The sequence below is a fragment of the Psammomys obesus genome, unplaced genomic scaffold, assembly GCF_907164565.1.
Source record: "Psammomys obesus unplaced genomic scaffold, mPsaObe1.curated_primary_1811, whole genome shotgun sequence".
Taxonomy (NCBI): Eukaryota; Metazoa; Chordata; class Mammalia; order Rodentia; family Muridae; genus Psammomys; species Psammomys obesus.
Genome location: NW_026585644.1, coordinates 22810082 through 22818915, shown reverse-complemented (window position 1 = coordinate 22818915; position 8834 = coordinate 22810082). Strand labels below are relative to the sequence as shown.

Genomic DNA, 8834 nt, shown 5'->3' with positions numbered 1-8834 from the left:
GTTTACAAAAATCCTCAAAGTGTTACAAACTATTTGTTTCATGCTAGAGAACTTTATTACTTTCTGTGGTTAGATGTTTAACCTTTGTAGTAATACTTTTGCTGGCAACCTTGACTCATGGTTCAGACCACGTGAAACAAGTCTATTTAATACAGACTGAAGTAAAGAACAAGTTCCAAGAGAATCTATTGAAGTGAGAAGGGTCTCAGCAGCAGTCTGAGTTAGTAAAATGACAGTGGCTTTGCGGAGATTATTGCCTCTGTCCAGTTTCTATGGTATGCATTGAGGACGACACCATACCCATTTCAGTAATGTGACATTATTGTGGTTACTGTGCTTGTTTATTCCAAATGCCTCCCAATCTTCCCAGAGCACAGTTCAGCACTCCATTTCCATAATTCCGTATCTTCTGCAGTGTACACTTCAGAATCCTAATTAAGTCACTTTGTCTTTTTGGGACTCAGTTTGCAAATGGCTGATTGGGCTATATATTTTAGGAAGCCAATCTGCTGTCACATGAATATCCATCAAATATTTTTTTTTCTTTAAGTTTACTCAATACAACACAATCTCCATCTTCACTGAGGTGGCTGACCATGGCCACGGCCAAAGCCACCTCTAAACTGGAATTCTGTTGAGTCAGCTCCAGCCTCGGCTTTCTTGTCAGCCAGTGGGCACAGCCCTCCTTCTGCAGGTGTCTCTGTCTGCCTCCCCTGTTGTGAATCTTGCAGGTCTCCCACCCTCTGGACCTTTGGGCCCTGCCAGTCTCAGGACGGCTGCGGCGCAGAGTGGTGGGCACTATCTCGGGGAGTAGGTGTAGGTAATCTTGGAGATACTGGATGCCCTCGTTCGTAAGGTACCAGTAGAAATGTCTCCAGGCAAACTGCTCCTTCACGTAGCCCCGGGACTTGAGAGACTGCGTGGCCTTCATTACATAAAGGTTGGGCACATTCTTGTCAGCCAGCTCCCGGTGTTTGGGCATATGGACATCTTTCTTGGCAACCATCACTCCCTCCTTGAAAAGGAGTTCGTAGATGGCAATCCGGTTCTTCTTAGTTAAAGAAATGAGAATGAGAGGGTTTTGAGGTTGAAGTAGTACACCAGAGTGTGGCTCATTTTGACTTTTCAAACTGTTTCACACTCCTTCACTATTCTCGAATATCAAATGGTACATAGGTGGCAGGGAACTTCATATTCCATTTAGAAATGTCATCTTCACAATGAATGCATGTTAATGATAGACAAGAGACATTTATTTGTTAAGGTATTAGCTATCGTTCTAATGAGAAGTGGTCTTTTAAAAGGATGCTCAATTTGCCACTAAGGACAAAATAACACACTCTAGGGGATTGCAATGTTCAGACTGAAGAGATAATAAAAGTGCTTGAAATGTTATCTGAAAAGGAAAAGAGCTTGAGGGAGCAGGCATGAGAAACAGAACTTATATAGTGAGCATTCAATTATTTTCCAGGGGAGGAAGAATTGAGGCATTTTATTTTGAAGAACAAAATAGAGATTTTTTTTTAAACCATTCTTTTTGTTTCTCTAAAATATTTCAAAATATTTGACATTCACAGACTTTTAAGGGAAAGGGGATATTTCTTCCAGGATGATAGAACATAAATATGTTGTAAGCTTTTTCCAGTAAAAAAAGTTGAGGTTTGTTAAGCTGGGGCATAGATTTATTCCACAGAATATGAACGCTGTAGTTGTTTTGAACACATGCAAATTTTTAAAGGAATGAATTTATGAGTGCAGACTTCACCAATACAAGGAACTCTTTTAAAAGCTGGCATAAACCAAAGGTTCTTGCTAACATTTAAAAGATTCTCACACATCCCAAGTGATTTTCAAATGTTTCACTACAAGAAGCAAAAAAGCAAAGGGGAAAAGCATGTTTTCCAAATCACCTGAAAATCACCCAAAACTTTTATGAGAAAGAGGTTTAATACATAATAATATGCCTAAAATTTCTTTTACTGACTTGACAATACCATCAAGAAGGAGTTGTTATCACCCACCCACTCCCCCTATAAGCTGCCAGACTGATGGAGGTACATGAGGTTTCTGGTCTTTTGGCAAGTGTATCCTTGCATATAGGTGTTCCTGGAGAGTGAATGGCCTTTGACAAAATCCTCTCAAAGTCCTAGACCATGTTTCTCCTCTTTGCTGTGTGACCTTTAACACCACAGGTGTTTAACAAGTAAATTATAATGTGATTTGAAAACATTTGTTTTCAAAGGTCTTTGGTGATAAATATGGATCTATTTTCATTTTTCTGCATGTGGACATCCAGTTGGACCAGCACCATTTGTTGAAGATGATGTCTTTTTTTTCAACATTGAATGGTTTTGACTTCTTTGTCAAAAATCAAGTATTCATAGGTGTATGGGTTTATTTCTGGGTCTTCTATTCGGTTCCATTAGTCCTCCTTTCTGTTTCTATACCAATACCATGTGGTTTTTTATTACTGTTGCCCTGTAATACAGCTTGAGATCAAGGATGGAGATAACTCTAGATGATCTGTTCTTGTACAGGATTGTTTTAGCAATTCTGGGTATTTTCTTTCTCCATATGAAGTTGAGAATTTTTCTTTCCAGGTCTGTAAAGAATTGTGTTGCAATTTTGATGGGAATTGCATTGAATCTGTAGATTGCTCATGGTAGGATGGCCATTTTCACTATGTTAATTCTACCAATCCATGAGCACAGAGACCTTTCCATCTTCTGATATCTTCTTCAATTTCTTTCTTCAGGGACTTGAAGTTTTTTTCAAACAGGTCTTTCACTTGCTTGGTTAGAGTCACCCCAAGGTACTTTATGTGGTTAATGGCTATTGTGAAGGGTGTTGTTTCCCTGATTTTTTCTCGGCCCTTTTGTCTTTGGTATACAGGAGGGCTTCTGATTTTTTTTGAGTTGATTTTGTATCCATCCACTCTGATGAAGGTGTTTCTCAGCTGAAGGAGTTCTCTGGTTGAATTTTTGGGGTTGCTTAGAGGTCTTTGGGATAAACTTTGAAGCAACATAGGATTTTAGAAATATAATTTGCTCTATTTTGTACTCAGAACAATTTTAGCAGTTGTTGTGTTCTGTACTAATTCACATATATGATAATACACTTAATTTAAATTTATTAAGAGCACACTAGGCTGTGAACTTTGATAAGCATTACAACATAAGACCCAAACAGATCAGATCTGATATTTTGGCATCATAAAGAATGAGAGAAATGTGTGAATCAAAAGTATACATAAAACTTTTAAATAGAAATATGACACGATTTGGTGAACCATACAAAGTAGCAGAGACCATTAATGATATGTTCCATGTTACAGTATGCCTTATTGTCCAAAAATCATACAAATGTCTGGCGTATGCTCACTTCCTCATGGTCATTTTCATTATGTTCACTTTTCTCATCAAACCTGTTGTCAGCACTGGCAATTAAGAGGTGAATTTTGTAAGACTGATTAAAAAAAGTCTACTCTGAGGAATAACTCTGACCTAGAAGTGGGAAATGGATCTATAATTTACAGGTAAATACCGGAAAGAAAAGTATATTAGGCAGAAAAATGGGTTGTACCAACCGTACCGGCTTGTGGCAGCTACTTGCTGGTGTTCTTCCTTGTACCTCATTGTCCAAGGCAGGCACCAACCCACTGAGAGAGACAGTAGCTGGATACACATTCTAGACTACCACTCCCAGACCATGAATAAAACTGAAGATCTTGATCTGGGCCCAGTGCCCTACATCTGTAATCTCAGCACCCTGGAAGCAGAGGCAGACAGATCTCTGTGAGTTTGAGGCCAACCTGGTCTACAAAGCAAGTCCAGGTCAGCTAAGGCTACATAGAAAAGCACTGTCTCAAAACAGACAAAAACAAAACAGAACAAAACTGAAGATCTTCCCCGCAAATGGAAAGCAACATTAAGAGAATTCAAGTGATTGTAATTTGAAGGAAAAAAAAAAGGCATGACTCAGGCTGCGGAAATAGCACAGTGAGTAGACTCTTGTTCATGAATGTCATGGCCTGAGTTTCCATCCCTAAAGCCTTCAAAAAACCTGACTGTGCTCTGCTATGCTTGCATATGGAAGTCTAGCATAGCTGTCTTCTGAGAGGCTTCACCTAGCAATGGATAGAAACAGATGCTGAGACTCCCATCCAAACATTGGTTGGCATGCAGAGAGCCTGTGGAAGAGTAGGGGAAAAGATAGAATGACCTGGAGGGGGACAGGAACTCCACAAGAAGATTAACAGAGGCAACTAACCTGTGTCCAGTGGGGCTTGTGGAAACTGAAGCATTTTCCAAGGACCATTCATGGACTGAACCTAGGCCCGCCATACATATGTACCTGATGGGCAGCTTCATCTTCATGTGGGTTCCCTAGTAAGGGAAGCAGTGGCTCTCTCAACCAAGGACCCTGTTGCATGCTTTTTGACCATGTTTCTTTGGCAGGGCTGCCTTGCCAGGCCACTGAGGAAGAGGATTTGCTCAATCCTGATGTGACTTGATGTGCTACAGTAGGTTGGTAGTGGGGGAGCTCCCCTTTTCTGAGGGGAAGGGGACAGAAAATAGGAAGGAGAGGGAGAAAGGAGAAGAGGGAAGGGACTACAATTGGGATGTAGAGTGAATAAATTAATTAGTTAAAAAGTAAAACTGACTGTGATACTGAATTAATATAAACCCAGTGCTTATCTGTTGATCTGGTGGAAGGCAGAGGCAGGAGAGTTCTTGGAACTTGTGGTGCAGCAGGCCTGGTATGCATTGGCAGAAAAAGAGGACCCTTCTTCAAACTGGGAAGAAGATGAAGACAGACACACGAAGTGGTTATCTTACCTCCACAAGTTCACTGTGGCATACAACCACCTAGGTCACACACATAAGCACTCTCTCTGTCTCTGTTTCACTCATTTTCTCTCTCACACACAAAGCAAATGAGTAAGTAAAATCTAAGAGAAAGAAAAGAAAATTAGTTATGTAAAGTACAATTTTGCAAAAATCATGCAAATTGCAATTGAATTGAGACAAGAGGAAACTATTAGAGAAGGTATTAAAAATAGCCTATACAAAGCAAAGCATTTGCATGTAGAGTGAGATTTTTATGTGTATTATTTAATATAAAACAACCAATATGATTATAGAAGAGAGGAATTAAGGCAGTGCAAAACATAATTTCTCCATTGATGTTTAAATGTGTGATGTCAACCTTAGTTTGAAACGAACTCTTGGATGCAGGTAGTTTGGGGGAGATGTTCAGCACATGAGGAAGACAATAGAGTGGGATGAGGAAGGGAGTCAGTCCTTTGTGAAGGGTGAACAGCTGCTGAATTTTCCTGTTTCTGCATAACACCCAGGGTCTCATGTTATATGCAGCAAATCCCAGAGGGTATGGAATCCATGGTCTTAAAAGATAAGTGATCACCTTATGACTGATGTCTCCTGGACTTTATGTTAAGTCTCCTATGCTTTGTGGCTGGTATATTTAAGTAGGTCAGTGAATATTTGATGGCAGAATTAACATGCCAGCAAACACGTATTTCTTTTTCTTTTTTTGTTTATTAATAATTATTATTTATTACAAATTATTCACTGTATTCTGGCTGTAGCCCCCTCTCTCATCTCTTCCCAATCCCCCCTCCCTCTCTTTTCTTCCCCTATTATCCTTCCCTAGTCCACTGATAGGGGAAGACTTCCCTTCTATCTGATCCCAGACTTTCTGGTCTTATCAGGACTCACTGCCTTGTCTTCCTCTGTGTGGCCTGGCTGCACACCCCAGGAGGAGGTGATCAGAGAGCCTGCCACTGAGTTCATGCCAGAGACAGCCCTCTGCTCCCATTACTAGGGAGCCTACTTGGAGACTGAGTCTATGGGTGACATCTGAGCATGAGTTTTAGGTCTTCTCCATGCATGGTCCTTGGTTGAGGTATCAGTCTCTGCAAGGACCCCAGAGCCCAGTATTTTTTGGCTTTGTTGGTCTACTTTGGAGCTCCTGTCCCCTTCAGGTCTTACTATCTCCACTTCTTTCATAAAATTCCATGCATTCTGCATAAAGTTTGGCTATGAGTCTCAGCATCTACTTCAATAGCCATATATCCAAAATATGCTCAACTATATAACAAGAACATTTGCTCAACCATGTTTATAGCAGCTTTATTCGTCACATCCAGAATCTGGAAACAACCTAGATGTCCCTCAGAAAAGGAATGGATACAGAAACTGTGGTATATTTACACAATGCAATACTACTCAGCAATTAAAAACAACAAAATTATTAAATCATTACATTTGCAGGGAAATGGTGGGAACTAGAAAAGAACATTTTGAGTGGGGTAACCCAGAAGCAGAAAGACACATATGGTATAAACTCACTCATAAATGATTATTAGATATATAATATAGAATAAGCATAATAAATCCATACTTCTAAAGAAGATAAACAACAAGGAGAAACCTAGGGAAGATGCTCAATCATCATTCAGAAGGGCAAGCGCGATATACATCAGAAGCAGTAGAAGACAGGGAACATTACAGGAGCTTACAAGAGACGACCTCTGAAAGTATTTATATTTCTGTTTAGAAAAACATCATAAATATTTCATAAGTAAGTGTGAAGTACTGTTTCTGACATCTGCATGATGGTTTACAACTCTCTGAAACTCCAGTACCAGGGAATTTAACATCTTCTGCTGACCTCAGGCACGAGGATCACATATGATACAGAAACATACATGCAGGAAAAGCACGCATGTAAACAAACAAACAAACAAACAAACAGACAAACCAAGTAAATCTTTAGAAGACAAAACTGAAATATTATCCACATTAGAAATAATAGGTGCAATAAATATAAATGTATAAAGCCTGGAAAAATGTAACTAAAAATGTTATGTTTAATTTTAATTTAAAAAAAGAAAAACTTCATATATAAATATATAGTTATAATGATTGTAATAGTACCTAGAACTCTCAGTGTGGAGCTGAAGCTATATCTGGAAAATAATTCATCGGTTTAAAATATAAACTTTCTCAGAAGAAATAGTAATTGCTTAATTGACCATTCAACACTAATTTTGAAGTAGTTTTAAAAATTATCCATATGTGCTTAATAAAATACGAAAAAATAAAGATAAAACAAATGCACAAGAATGTTAATAAGTGGGAGAAACAGAAGTACAAACAATTAAGAGTTTAACGAATGTTAAATGAAGAGACACACACATAAAAAATCTCTTCCAAAATGTAAACTCTGCATGGAATATATTATTTTTCATAAAATTTATGAGCACAATTAATTTCAATTAAGAAATATCAAGGGAGGGCAGAGCCAAGATGGCAACTAGCACACACAGTTTCTGAGGTGTGGAAGAGCTAAATGCCAGAGTTGGTGAGTGGAAGGACCTCTAACCAAGGAAAACAATGGTGAGGCTTTCTAAACAACAGGGAACATCCCAGGAGGTGAAAACTTTGGTCTTGGGTCACCGGGCCTTGTTTGGGGAAGGTGAGAAATGATCCTTTGATCTCCCGGCACTCCCCTCCCCCAGACCTCCCTCTTCCTCATAGAGCGGACTCATCTTTCTCAGCTCAGACCTTACTGCCTGGGGTCTGCAGCTGCTGAGGCAGAGCTCCAAGCACTTTAGGGGCAAATGCCAGCAGTACCTGTCTAAGAGTTCCAGATTCGTACAGAGGCTGCACCATCCTCCCAGGGCCCGAGTCTGCTAGACACCATGCTAGCTCCCCAGGATCTCGATCACTGACAGTACGGCCCGCCCAATCCCACAGTGACAGAGAATATGCTTTATACTCACCAAAACCAGGCAGAAATGCCATACAAGCTCGGCACACCAGGCGCTGGGCCTCCCAAGCTTGGAGAGCACAGTGAAGAGACACCAGGACTTCCCAGAAAGCATCTGGACTAGCAACCCAGTCTCCAGTTACAAGGGGACTTTCTAACCTGGCGGCAGAGCAGCACTGAGCTGGTGGGGCACATCAGCCCTCCTGTTTAAGACTAACCAGGGCCAAACAAGAGAACAGACAGCCTGGTTACCCCGATCCCTACTGACGTGACCACCTTGAAATCTTCAGCTGCAGCAAGACCTCATAACCTGGCAGTGACAGCAGCACAGAGCTGGCGGAGCACATCAAAGAAGCAGGACCCAACCAGGAAGCAGAGAGGCCAGATACCCCAATCTCTGCCAAGTGACCTGCCTGTAAGTGAGTGCACCCTTGAGAATCTTCAGATCCCCAGATCCTGGGTCCTTCTAAAACAGAAGCCAGGCATCGAACCCCCTTTCACCCATATACCCACTTTGGGAAAAAGAGGGGCACCTGGGACATTGAAGTTCCTGCTCTGTGGGTCTAATTGAGGAGTTAAGGCAGTTAATGCCAGAAATTGTGCTGTGATCATCACTAGCGCCTGCGACATATACAGTGCAGAGCCCCTCCCAGACACTCAAGAGTTCACCATTAGCCATCACTCTGTCCCTTGAGACACACGTCCACCACGCACACTTCCACACACACACACACACACACACACACACACACACACACACACACGCTCGCTTACATTTGCCCAGTTTGCATCTGCGTACTTTTCTCCCACAGGTACAGCTAGTCCTCAGCACACGCTAAGGACACATGTCCTTAGTTCTCAGCTTCCTGAAGAACTCTCCAGATGCCAGAAAGAGACAGTACCAGTCTGATCTGCAGAATCCAAAAACAAACAGGGAAGGTTTCAAATAAGCCAATGGCCAAGGGTAGGTGAAAGACCACTTCCAACATAAATCAGGACATCATGACTTCACCAGCAAACCCCAAAATTGATGGATACTC

At 41.0% G+C, this 8834-nt stretch overlaps 1 pseudogene; it reads right to left on the bottom strand.

Annotated features, from left to right (window-relative positions):
- Positions 1-556: 556 nt before the first annotated feature.
- Positions 557-3635, bottom strand: LOC129687390 (40S ribosomal protein S10-like; annotated as a pseudogene).
- Positions 3636-8834: the final 5199 nt, after the last annotated feature.